Source organism: Triticum aestivum, chromosome 3A, assembly GCF_018294505.1.
Source record: "Triticum aestivum cultivar Chinese Spring chromosome 3A, IWGSC CS RefSeq v2.1, whole genome shotgun sequence".
Classification (NCBI taxonomy): domain Eukaryota; kingdom Viridiplantae; phylum Streptophyta; class Magnoliopsida; order Poales; family Poaceae; genus Triticum; species Triticum aestivum.
The window spans coordinates 643,961,075-643,975,299 of record NC_057800.1 but is presented as its reverse complement, the minus strand read 5'-3'; positions in this window follow the sequence as shown (position 1 = coordinate 643,975,299).

Genomic DNA, 14,225 nt, shown 5'->3' with positions numbered 1-14,225 from the left:
CTCAAGATAAGTGTGAGTGCCGAGGATGGCTCTTCCGTAGGAAGACGGAGGTGGATCCTCGGTAGTGTATTGAAGTGGTGAATAGTGGACTCGTGTGCGCAAAACTATTTCAAGTTGGAGTATCGTAGGATAGTCTAGCCAAGAGTCAAAGCTGGCTTGCTGCAATAACTCCACCAACCTTTTGATACTATGCATGTATGTAGGATCTGATGTAAGTCTTGCTGAGTACCTTTGTACTCATGTTGCTATAATCTACATTTTTTACAGAAGACGCTGCAACCCCTTCTGATGGGTTCTATGTAGACGTTGACATCAACGAGTAGGCTAAAGACCCAGGTGGTGACCCTGAGCTTGTGAAGGACCACATAGTATAGCCAGGCTTTCCAAGCCTCTTTTATTTTACTAGTTGTCTGTACTCAGACAAGTTACTTCCGCTGTTGGCTTGTATGATTGTATGACTTGTATGTTGGGTCGTGAGACCCGTACCTTTGTGTGTATATTATGTATGGCTCCCTGAGCCTTAAATAAAGTACTTGTGTCATAGAGTCATGTTGTGATGCTTCATTGTATTTACACATATCGAGCATATCGTGTGTATGATTGAAATGCTTGGTATGTGTGGGATCTGACTATCTAGTTGTTTATCTTTAGTAGCCTCTCTTACCGGGAAATGTCTCCTAGTGTTACCGCTGAGCCATGGTAGCTTGCTACTGCTCTGGAACACTTAGGCTGGCCGGCATGTGTCCTTCTTCGTTCATGTGTCTGTCCCTTCGGGGAAATGTCACGCTTTGAGTACCGGAGTCCTGTTAGCCCGCTACAGCCCGGTTTACCGGAGTCCTGCTAGCCCAGTGCTACAGCCCGGACCCACTTGCTGATGACCGACACGTTCGAAGCTGGGTCATGGATGCCTGTCCCTGTAAGTCTGTGCCACTTTGGGTTTACGACTAGTCATGTCAGCCCGGGCTCTTTATCATATGGATGCTAGCGCCACTATCATATACGTGAGCCAAAAGGCGCAAACGGTCCCGGAAAAGGGTAAGACGACACCCGTGGGGGTACCGTGCGTGAGGCCGCAAAGTGATATGAGGTGTTACCAGCTAGATCGATGTGACATCGAGTCGGGGTCCTGACAGCGTTGGCATCAGAGCCGGACTGCCTGTAGGTTCTCCAAGCCAAACTGGTCGATGTTGAGTCTAGAAATTCTTTAGTTATATATAGGGGAATTGTTTGTGGGTTGGAACGTAAGGCTCTTTTTACTCCTTATACCTTATGACATTCTGATCTGAGTCAGTCCATTCTTCCACCGGGGGTTAAGAAATTAGGATCTGTTCTCTCTATCAGGATCACGTGTTACTAATCAGTAGTACCTTATAAGTTTGATGGATACAAGCCTAGTTCAGTTCTACTACCACATTATGTTGTTAGAATGGATTCAGAACTTGATATGATGATGTTGGGTGTGTACGAAATCTTTTGTCAAATGTCTCAAAAATCCTTTTTGAGCATTTACAGCTGTTATGCTGCCGAAATTTTGCTAGAAATTCTAATGCCTTTGCATTATAATTATGCTTTCAGATGGCCACTCGCGACCTCAATCAAGTGGTTCGCCTGACTCGATGCCTAGATGTACCCGGCCATACTGCTAAGTTGGTCAGGGTAATGACTGAGGCTGGATACCGTTGGTATCCTGAGTACACGGTCGAAGAGCAATTCCGAGATTTTAATCAAAGCCAGTATCTCTGCACTGTCAGGATATTTCCATCTTATCCTGGATCCACTGAGCCTCTTCACTGCTCCTATGGACTCGGGGTTACTATCGAGATGGCTGTGCAGGATGCCGCCTACTCTATGATGACCATTATGCGAGTCAGATCTGGTCTATTTCGGGACTCTGATTTCCGGTATATGCCAGGATCACTTCCGGGAGCACAAGGATATTTCCAGGCTATCTATGCTGACTCCACTCAGGAGGATTCACGGACTCGCACCACTGCTGAGATGCTCGAGGATAAGGACCGTGAAAATCGGGCCTTAAGGTTAGAGCTCTTCAATACCCGTGCCGACCACTGGGCCACTTTGACTCGGTTCGCACTGGCGGTGCAAGCTGGATATTCAGATATGCGTGATCTCTATCCTGTGAGATCTGCTCTGCCAGACGTGATGGTTTGGCGTGATGTAGGAGGCATCACCCCACCTCGCGGTCCCCGCAGGCCACCGTTTGTTGGTCCACGACCTCATCCTAGCCCCTATGGTCCACAAGCTCCGCGAGACCGTCTGTTTCCGGATGATCATGTTGAACTTCCAGGCTATGGAGGTGACTTCTACGAGGACTACTATGAATCGGTCTGAGTTAGTAGTAGTATCACTAGTTCGCACTAGTTGTGTCGTCTATCGTCCTGCGTGACTCGTGGGATATGACCTAGTTTGTACTCTTTCCGGAGGTGTAGAAAAATAATGTATAGGAGCTTGAGATGCCTCTGATGAGATGTAATCCTCTTTTCACCGTTTTAGTACTTTGCTTGGTCTTGTACTAAACCTGTATGGTGTGTATGACGATGGAATAAAGAAGCAGTTTCTGTATCTACCATGTCATACGGATGATCATCTTGCATTTCGAGTTATTCCCTACATTCTATATCCTATGTCGGAATTTTATCATTCTGACTAAATCATTGTCTTGTTTACCTAGGATGGTCAACACGCGCGCTAACCCTGCTTCCCAAGAGCAGGCCGAAGGCAGTGAAGCCAGAAATGAACATCTGCCTCAACCTCCTTCACTAGCCGAGGTTATGATGGAAGCTGAGAGAAACAAGCGGGAGACAAACCGTTTGCTGGAGCGTATTGAACAGAATATAGCACACCATCAGAGGGCTAACGTGGTGTCACTTAGTGATTTTATCAAATTGCATCCACCCACGTTCCACCACTCCGTCGAGCCTCTCGACGCTGATGACTGGCTTCACAGTATCTCTCACAAGCTGCGTTCCGCGCTGGTAGCTGAGGCTGACAAGGTCACCTTTGCTGCATATCATCTTGAAGGCCCCGCCAGTCTATGGTGGGAGAATTATGAAGCTATGCGCCCAGCGGGCCATGTCACAACTTGGGCTGAATTCAGCGACGCTTTCCGTGAACATCACATTCCGGAGGGTCTCATGGACCGCAAGCGTGAAGAATTTTGCAATTTCACCCAAGGCCGACTTTCTGTGGATGTCTATAGCAGAGAGTTTGGTAATCTCGCCCGATATGCAACTGAGGAAGTGTCTACTGACGCCAAAAAGCAAGCAAGGTTCCGTAAGGGCCTTAGTCCTGAGCTTCGCCACGACCTTCGTCTGCATGAGTGCACATCTTTTTCGAAACTCGTCAACAAAGCCATCAGTGCTGAAACTGGTCAGACTGACTATGACGCAACACGCAAGCATGGACGTGACACGGGTTCCTCATCCGGTGCTGGTCCTCAGAAGCGCCGCGTGTGGGTACCCAACACCGCCCTGCCACCCAGGTTCACACCGAGGCCATCTTTCCAGGCGCCTCGCCCCGCTCAACAGTCTGCTCCAGCTAAGCCCTATGGGGGTCCAACCAATAATGCTCCTCCACGTACCAGTTCCGTGACTTGTTTCAAGTGTGGGGAATCTGGTCACTATATGCGTGAGTGTCCCCAGACCAACCCCAATCAATCTGCTAAAGCTGTTGGCCGTGGCAAGCCGACAGGAAAAGTGTTTCATGCTAAACCGGTCACCGCTTCACGTGGCCATGTCAACTGTGTCTCTGCCGAAGAAGCTCAAGAGGATCCCAACGTCGTTCTCGGTACGCTTCTTGTTAATTGCCACCCGGCATCTGTTCTTTTCGATACAGGAGCTTCTCATTCCTTTATATCTGAAAATTATGCTCGTTTGCATAACGTTGCATTCTGTGATCTGCCGTCCACTATGGAAATCTCTACCCCTGGGTCTAGATGGCAGACCTCTAGGGTAAGTTATAGGAATGAAATCCAAGTCGATAGACTTGTCTTCCTTGCATCTTTGATAGCCCTTAAATCTTCAGATATTAATATCATTTTGGGTATGGACTGGATGTCAGCTCATCATGCCAAAATTGATTGCTTCTCTAGGACTGTTCAACTCACCCACCCTTCGGGGAAGATAGTCAATGTCTTGACTCGAATAGCCAAGCGACAACTATATTCTCTTAACGCCAACCCTTTGCCAGACCTTGAGGACGTTCCGGTAGTCCGTGACTTTCCGGATGTCTTTCCAGAGGAATTGCCAGGTGTTCCACCTGACAGGGATGTTGAGTTTGTAATAGACCTCATCCCAGGAACCGTTCCGATTGCTAGAAGGCCTTATAAGATGGCACCCCTAGAACTAGCCGAGCTTAAGAAACAACTCGATGAGTCCTTGAAAAAGGGTTTCATCCGCCCCAGTTCATCTCCGTGGGCTTGCCCCGTCCTATTCGTCAAGAAGAAAGATGGTACGGACCGGATGGTTGTAGATTACCGACCTGTCAATTTGGTCACAATCAAAAACAAATATCCACTTCCCAGGATCAACGACCTGTATGATCAGCTCGCCGGATCCTCAGTCTTCTCTAAGATGGATTTGAGGTTGGGCTACCATCAAATCAAAATCAGAAACGGGGACATTCCTAAAACGGCCTTTGTTACTCGTTATGGCCAATACGAGTACACCGTCATGTCCTTCGGATTAACCAACGCTCCAGCCACCTTTTCTCGGTTAATGAACTCAATCTTCATGGAGTATTTGGATAAATTCGTCGTAGTTTATCTCGATGATATACTCATCTACTCCAAGAACGAGGAAGAACATGCCGAACATCTAAGGCTAGTGTTGCAGAAACTTCGTGAGCATCGCCTTTATGCCAAATTTTCAAAATGTGAATTCTGGTTGCCAGAAGTGACCTATCTGGGTCATGTAATATCTGGTAAAGGTATTGCTGTTAACCCTGAGCGAGTTCAAGCCGTCCTTGATTGGACTCCACCCGAATCGGTCAAGCAAGTTCGGAGTTTTCTAGGCTTAGCGAGCTATTGTCGTCGCTTTGTCGAGAACTTCTCCAAAGTTGCTAAACCTCTAACCGAACTCCTCAAGAAAGATAAGAAGTTCGAATGGACTCCACAATGTGAGCACAGTTTTCAGGAACTGAAAAGACGCCTGACTTCTGCTCCCGTACTGGTACCGCCAGACTTCTCCAAGGACTTTGTTATCTACTGCGACGCCTCGCGACAAGGACTAGGTTGCATTCTCATGCAAGATCGACACGTAATTGCTTACGCTTCATGGCAATTACACCCACATGAGGAGAATTATCCTACTCATGATCTAGAACTTGCAGCCGTAGTCTATGCACTTAAGACCTGGCGACATTACCTCCTCGGTAATCGTTGCGAAATATTCACTGATCACCAAAGCCTGAAGTACATCTTCACCCAACCGGATTTGAATCTCAGGCAGAGACGTTGGGTTGAATTGATCATAGACTTCGACTTAGGAATAACCTACACCCCAGTGAAAGCCAACGTCATGGCTGATGCGCTAAGTCGTAAATCTTATTGTAACAATCTGATGTTACAACAAAGTCAACCGCTTCTCCATGAGGAATTTCGGAAGCTTAACCTTCACATTGTACCTCAAGGTTTTCTTTCCACCTTGGTGGCAAAACCTACTCTTACGGATCAAATCATCGCTGCCCAAAAGCGAGATAAGGGAATATCTAAAATCAAGGAGAACATTGCTAACGGAGGTGCTAGTTGTTTCTCCACAAATGATCATGGTGTTGTGTACTTTGAGAATCGTCTAGTGGTTCCCAAGAACCAGCGTCTGCGGCAGTTGATCCTTACGGAGGCTCATGAATCTCCTCTCACTATTCATCCCGGTAGTACTAAAATGTATCAGGACCTACGCCAGAGGTTCTGGTGGACTAGGATGAAGAGAGAAATTGCTCAGTATATTGCAAATTGCGACGTCTGTCGTCGTGTAAAAGCAGAGCATCAACGACCTGCTGGCACCCTTCAACCCTTAGCTATTCCTGAATGGAAATGGGATAAAATTGGTATGGATTTCATTACCGGTTTTCCCAGGACCAAGAGAGGGAATAATGCTATTTTCGTCGTGGTCGATCGTCTTTCCAAAGTAGCTCATTTCCTACCTGTTCGTGAGAGTATAACCGCTAGTCAGCTGGCAGACTTATACATCTCCCGGATAGTGTCTCTCCATGGTGTTCCTTTGGAAATCAATTCGGATCGAGGAAGTCTTTTCACCTCTCGATTTTGGGAAAGTTTCCAAAATGCTATGGGAACTCGTCTCTCTTTTAGCACCGCTTTCCACCCTCAGTCAAGTGGTCAAGTGGAACGCGTCAATCAGATTCTAGAAGACATGCTTCGAGCCTCCGTTATCTCTTTCAGAATGGACTGGGAGAAGTGCCTTCCATTTGCCGAGTTCGCTTACAACAACAGCTATCAATCTAGCTTGGGTAAAGCCCCTTTTGAAGTTCTCTATGGACGACGATGTCGAACACCCCTTAACTGGTCAGAAACCGGGGAAAGACAATTCTTTGGCCCGGATATGATTCAGGAAGCAGAAGAACAAGTTCGTATCGTTCGTGAAAAGTTGAAAACAGCCCAATCCCGTCAAAAGAGTCAATATGACCGAAAACATAAGGCTATGACTTTCGAGGTTGACGAGAAGGCTTACCTTCGGGTCACCCCTCTGAAGGGAACCCATCGTTTCGGTATCAAAGGCAAATTGGCTCCTCGTTACATTGGACCTTTTCGCATTCTTGCCAAACGAGGAGAAGTTGCCTACCAATTAGAACTACCTCCGCACCTCTCCAGAGTTCACGATGTCTTCCACGTTTCTCAACTCAGGCGTTGCTTCTCGGATCCTATCCGTGAAGTGGACCACGAAACGCTTGATCTCCAAGATAATCTTACATATCGAGAGTACCCCATTCGTATCCTCGATCAAGCCGAACGTACCACGCGACGTCATAATATCAAGTTTCTCAAGGTTCAATGGTCGCACCATTCTGAGGATGAAGCAACTTGGGAAAGGGAGGATCGTCTTCGACTCAAATATCCCGCCTTCTTCTCGGAGGAACCCAAATCTCGGGACGAGATTCTTTTGAGTGGGGGTGAGTTGTCACACCCTAGCTAGTCATGCATTAGAGTGTTGCATCATGTTTACTTTTTCATCAGAAACTTGAAATGGGGATGACAGAACCCCCAGTCCCCTCTGAAACCAACTAGGGTTACTAAAATAATTTTTCAATGAACCTGAAATGCCCTTCTAAAATGTCCATCATTTTAGCCTTGGTTCAGAACCTCTAACAAAAGTGGTGCACATTTTTCTAGGCCATCATAGGGTCTTTGAATTAAATCATAGATATTTGAATTTGGGCATTTAAAATAATATAAAATATTTAAATGCTCAAATATCTCCAAACTAAAATGTTTCATGTTGGAAATAATCCAACTATAGACCAGGAGTAGTTTGGTGAATTTTGGAGTTGCCTAGGTATTTTAATTAATTCAACAAAGTTGCAGATATATTAAATAAAACAGAAAACAGAAAAGAAAGGGGAAAGACTTACCTGTGCGGCCCAGCCAGCTGGCCGGCCCAGCTAGCAGCCGACCCAGCCCAACACTGTAGCTCCCCGTCGTCTTCCTCCCCACGCCCCGAAGCTGCTGCGTGCTCGCGCGCGCGCGGCCGCGCGGCCACCTCCTGCTTGCCGACGCCCTCCTGGCCGCGTGGACGACGTCCGCAGCCCGTCCCGATCCCCCCTGCTCTCGCTCACTCTCCCCCATTTCTCCCTCGCTCTCTCTCGCTCTCGGCCGAAGCACATCGTCGCCGCCGTTCGCCGTAGCCACTGTCTCCGGCCACCCCTCGCTCCCCCGAGTAGCTCAGAAGCTCCGCCACAACTCCCTCTTCCTCCCCACCGCTCCACGAGTCCCCGGAAGCCCTGCATCGCCGCCACGTCGCCGTTCCCCTCTTCGGGCTCCGACCACCGTCGCCGACGAATTCGCCGTCTCCAGCGCGTCCCCGAGCCCGCTTCGACGCCCACTGCAACCGCGGTGAGCTACGCCACCGTTTCCCCCTCTTCTCCCCCTCGTTCCCTCACCGTAGCTTCATCTCCACCACGGCCGAACCTCCGCCGTCGCCGAGCTCGCCGTCGACGCAGCTCCGGTGACCATTTGGTCACCCCGGCGGGTCCAACGCGTTCACAGAACCCAGTAGAGCATCCCTAGCGCCTCACTTTGCTCGACTTCGAGCTCCAGCACCACTCCCGTGCACGACCGAACCCCGGCGGCCGCAGCCGAGCTCACCGCCGTCAACTCCGGCCACCCCGACCCCAACGGACTCCGCCAAGAGCCGCGGGTCGTCCTCAGCTTCACTCCGGTGATCTCCGCGGTCCATTTGGTGGCCGAAACGACCAAAACCACTATCGCCGCCGCACTGTTGGTCGCCGCCGGCCAGAACTCCGGCGAGCTGACGTGGCCTAGTTGATTAACCACTAATCCACCACCTACTGACGCTGACAAGTGGGCCCCAGGGCTTAGTCAAAGCTAACCAGCCCGGGGTCAACGCGGGATTAGCCCCTGTGACACTGACGTGTGGACCCCACACGTCAGGTTTGACCCGAGCCAGCTCTGTTGACCTGCTGATGTCACTGTGATGTCAGGCTGACGCAGTAATTGAATTTCTGGATTTAAATTAAATCAGGAAATTCAGAATATTATTTAAACTTCAAAAATTCATAACTTTTATTCTGTAACTCCAAATTGGACGAATTATATATGAAAAATGATCAGAAAAATCCAATCTATCCATCTGTACTATTTTCATGCATGACCAAACAAGTTAAATTGATGTTTTAATCAGAACAAGGAAAGGCACTTTAAAAGGCCATATTTGAATTTGGAATTTGAATCTTTGATTCAAATTTGCTCAAACCCTACTGGCTTTAGTTGCATTAGCCCAACACACTCATATTGCCATGTTTCATGCATGCATCATATTGTTGCACATTGTTTGGTGATGCCTGTGTATCGTTATCCTTTGCGACAGGATCCGTCCCCGAGGAGTATCGTGATTACCCTAACGAAGAGTCGTATCCGTGCAACGAATCATCAGGCAAGCAACCAACCATTTGATCATATCGATACAATCCCATGTTCTCGCTCCTGCTCTCTTTTACTGCATTAAGACAACGCGATTCAAACTGCTGTGTGCTGCGGTAGTTGAACCCATTTCCTCTGCATGACCTGTCATTGCCACAGTAACTAGATGAAACCCACTAGCATGTGTAGGAGTTGATTGAGCCATATGTATGTGTTGTTCCTACCTTGCTATGCCTGCTATGCTTAGAGTTGTGTCAGGTCTGGTTCATCTGGGTGATGGGCTAGAGTGAAATGATTATGTCGGTAATAAGAGTGGTGTGGTGAACACGATTTGGTAAAGGTATCGATGAGAGGCCATGTAGGAGTACATGGTGGGTTGTTTCATTGAAGCCGACCTTAGGCACTGAGATCTGTATGTGTGATTTAAGATACAGCTACTACCATGCATTGGGCCCTGAAATATGACCCCGCTCGACTTCTTAATCACCATAGCTCTCTGTCCAGGAGTTGCAAGTAGTTTCTGGTGTTTGTAGCCTACTAGAGGCCGTGGACAGCGCTGACCGTAGGGGTGGGCTGTGATGCGGTAGGTACGTGGCCGGGTGTACCGAATACCCGTTAGGTATCTCGGGAACCCTGTTCACATCGTTCGGGGCCGTATGGGAAACCTCGGCCGGACTCCCTGCGGATGGAACCTGAATAGGCGATAAACCTGGACTAGAGGCTTAAGTGTTTAGGTAGGTCGTGGTCTACACCCACGTCGGCTTTCGCTTGAAGTCTGCCGAGCACATGTCGTGTGCAGACGCTAAGTGGTGGAAACATGTATGAGGAAGTACACCCCTGCAGGGTTAACATGATCTATTCGAATAGCCGCGTCCGCGGTAAAGGACTACTTGGTTGCCTATACAGTTCATAGACAAGTAAATGGAAACTACTAAAAGCCTCAAGATAAGTGTGAGTGCCGAGGATGGCTCTTCCGTAGGAAGACGGAGGTGGATCCTCGGTAGTGTATTGAAGTGGTGAATAGTGGACTCGTGTGCGCAAAACTATTTCAAGTTGGAGTATCGTAGGATAGTCTAGCCAAGAGTCAAAGCTGGCTTGCTGCAATAACTCCACCAACCTTTTGATACTATGCATGTATGTAGGATCTGATGTAAGTCTTGCTGAGTACCTTTGTACTCATGTTGCTATAATCTACATTTTTTACAGAAGACGCTGCAACCCCTTCTGATGGGTTCTATGTAGACGTTGACATCAACGAGTAGGCTAAAGACCCAGGTGGTGACCCTGAGCTTGTGAAGGACCACATAGTATAGCCAGGCTTTCCAAGCCTCTTTTATTTTACTAGTTGTCTGTACTCAGACAAGTTACTTCCGCTGTTGGCTTGTATGATTGTATGACTTGTATGTTGGGTCGTGAGACCCGTACCTTTGTGTGTATATTATGTATGGCTCCCTGAGCCTTAAATAAAGTACTTGTGTCATAGAGTCATGTTGTGATGCTTCGTTGTATTTACACATATCGAGCATATTGTGTGTATGATTGAAATGCTTGGTATGTGTGGGATCTGACTATCTAGTTGTTTATCTTTAGTAGCCTCTCTTACCGGGAAATGTCTCCTAGTGTTACCGCTGAGCCATGGTAGCTTGCTACTGCTCTGGAACACTTAGGCTGGCCGGCATGTGTCCTTCTTCGTTCCTGTGTCTGTCCCTTCGGGGAAATGTCACGCTTTGAGTACCGGAGTCCTGTTAGCCCGCTACAGCCCGGTTTACCGGAGTCCTGCTAGCCCAGTGCTACAGCCCGGACCCACTTGCTGATGACCGACACGTTCGAAGCTGGGTCATGGATGCCTGTCCCTGTAAGTCTGTGCCACTTTGGGTTTACGACTAGTCATGTCAGCCCGGGCTCTTTATCATATGGATGCTAGCGCCACTATCATATACGTGAGCCAAAAGGCGCAAACGGTCCCGGGAAAAGGGTAAGACGACACCCGTGGGGGTACCGTGCGTGAGGCCGCAAAGTGATATGAGGTGTTACCAGCTAGATCGATGTGACATCGAGTCGGGGTCCTGACACTAGCTCTGTTCCTAACATAGCCCTTGAAAGTGCCTAGCCGCTTTTCAATAGGGTACATCCAGCCATACTGTACTGGACCTCTAAGTAGTGCCTCATCAGGTAGATGAATAGCCAAATGCACCATCACATCAAAGAAGGCTGGAGGATATATCTTCTCAAGGTCGCATAGGATAGTTGGTATCTTGTCTCTAAGATGCTCCAAAGCATCTATCCTGATACTCCTACTGTAGAGTTCCCTGAAGAATTGTCCCAACTCTGCAACTGCTATGTATAAGTCAGGGCGGGCCAATCCTCTAAGGATAACAGGTAACACCCTTTGAAGTAGGACGTGGCAGTCATGAGTTTTCAACCCTTGTACCTTGTTTCCATCTGCACTGACTCTCCTTTCAGGGTTGGAAGCAAATCCATGTGGGAATCTCACACGTGACAGGACCTCGCAGAATTCTTTTCTCTTTACCTTGTCCAAGATGTACATAGCTGGTGCCATATCCCGTGGTTTACCTTCATACTGCACCTGCAAATCCTTTCTGATACCCAGGTTTGTCAAATCAATCCTAGATTTTAAGGTATCTTTCGTCTTGCCTTCAATATTAAGAAGTGTGTCGATAATGCTGTCACATATTTTCTCGATGTGCATCACATCAAGATTATGCCGCAGATCCAAATCTTTCCAATATTCCAAGTCCCACAAAGTGGACCTGCGGGTAAACAATAATCTCTCTTCTACCCTGCCACACTTCCTTTTCCCGCTACCATTACCAGGATGGTTCCCTGGTGTAATATACCTGACCTTCTCTAATTCCACTTGCAACTCATCGGCGGTGAGCCTCTTTGGCGCATCACGGTTTTCATGCTTTGCATTGAACACATGTCTTCAGTATTTTCTAGGATGCGGCTTGTCCTTGGCAAGGAAACGGCAGTGTCCAATGTAACAGATCTTGCTAAGTATTGCGTATGACAGCGGATTCCTGTCACAGCAAACACATGCATTGTAACCATGTGTCGTTCGCCCTGACATAGTGCCCAAAGCCGGATAATCATGGATGCACCAAATTATAACAGCACGCAGAAAGAAATCAGCTGGTGGGCTGCTATATAGGTCTCGAGTGAGAACACCCTTCCATAGCTATTGAAGTTCCTCCACAAGAGGCTCCATGAACAAATCAAAATCCTTTCCAGGACGTTTTGGACCTGGGATGAGCAAGGCCATCATGTACTTTGATTCTTTGGTGCAGACATTTGGAGGCATGTTGTAAGGGATAACAAGCACTGGCCACATGCTATATGTGGTGCTCTGGTGGCCAAATGGGTTAAATCCATCTAAAGCTAAGCCAGGTCTAATGTTTCTCGGGTCAGCAGCAAACTCTTTGTGTTTATCATTGAAGCTTTTCCACTCACTAAGATGGATGACTCATTACATTTTGATCTCTGTACTCCTGGTTCCTAGAATGCCATAATACATCCTCTCTTGTTTCAGCATCATGAAACAACCTCTGCAATCTTGGTGTAATTGGAAAATGTCTCAGAACATTATGAGGAATCCTCTTCATAGCATCGCCATCTTTCCATCTTGATGATTTGCATTTCGGGCATTCACTTAAGTTGGCATAATCCTTCCGGAACAGAACACAATTATTCTTACAAACATGGATCATATCATATCCAATTCCAACTGCACGAAGGAAATTCTTCATTTTACTGTAGGTGTGTGGCAGCTCAGACGCATCTGGGAAAGATTTGCGGAAAGTAGCCAACATCGCATCGAATGATTTATTGGTCATCCGCTCCGATGTCTTCACCTGAAGAAAGGTGACCATAGCTGAGAATACTGACAGCTTATTTCCTGGGGTGACAGCAACGTTGCATTGTTCCAACATGCGGGCCCACCATTTTTCTTTTGCAGGTGAAAGTTCACGGAATGCACGAGCATTTCGTAGCATTGTTTCAATGTTGGTCAAACTCACTGGCTCCGCCACCACCACCTCCTCCTCCTCTTCCACCTGAGCATCAGGTAGATCAAGATGGTGATCTGCTGCTTCCACGTAGTCAATAACATTGACGTTCACAGCTTCACCATGATGAACCCACCTAGTATATGTGACCAACATCCCATACAAGTGTAGATGATTTTGCACAGTTGACTGGGGTCTTGTAACTGAATTCATACAACTGCTACACGGGCAGAGCACATTTGATTTTGGACCACCGTACTCAGCTCTGATAAAGTTCATGAAGTTTTCAACCCCCTCGACATATGCAGCGGAGAATCTTCGAGCAGAAGTTATCCAAGTCCCGTCCATCTGTTAGACATACAAATTAGTTCTTCTACTAGATATTACAGGAAAAAATATATGCTTTTTTATGAAGTCCAGAAAAAAATATCTAGGTCGATGTCTAAAGCTATGGCAAGATATTTGGACGAGCAGATCTAAGTAACGAAATATATGTAAAGCTAATTCAGCAAACATATTTGAGTGCCAAATTATGGCAGGCTGTTTCAGCAGTCAATGAGGCCGAGCACACAGCCATCGAACTATCGAAGGCCATCGCAGCAACAAAGATCGAGTATAAAATGGTGTAGAGCTATTTCACCTAACAGATTGGCTACTAAACCATGGTAATGTATGTCACAATAAATATATGGAAGGATATTTTAGCAACTAATTGGCCTTGGCATGCCATCTCAGCTAAGCAGATTGAGTGCAGAACAGGGCAAGGAAGCTTCTTAAGCAGAGCATATTGATAGTAAACTACTTCGGCAAACAGTGAGATTAACAGCATCTATCAGCTAACATTCAGCGCTACACCGGCATGAACGGGGCCTCAGTCTAGAATGCACGTACCGTGGGAGAAGCTGACCGCCGTGTGTCTCCACACGAACATCGCCAGCGGTGGCGGCGCTGACCGCCGTGCGCCTCCACAAGAACATAGCCAGAGGTGGCGGTGCGGCTAGAGGACGACAGTCTACGAGAGCATATTGTGGGAGAGAGAGGATCACCGAACCGCGGCGCCAACGTATCGG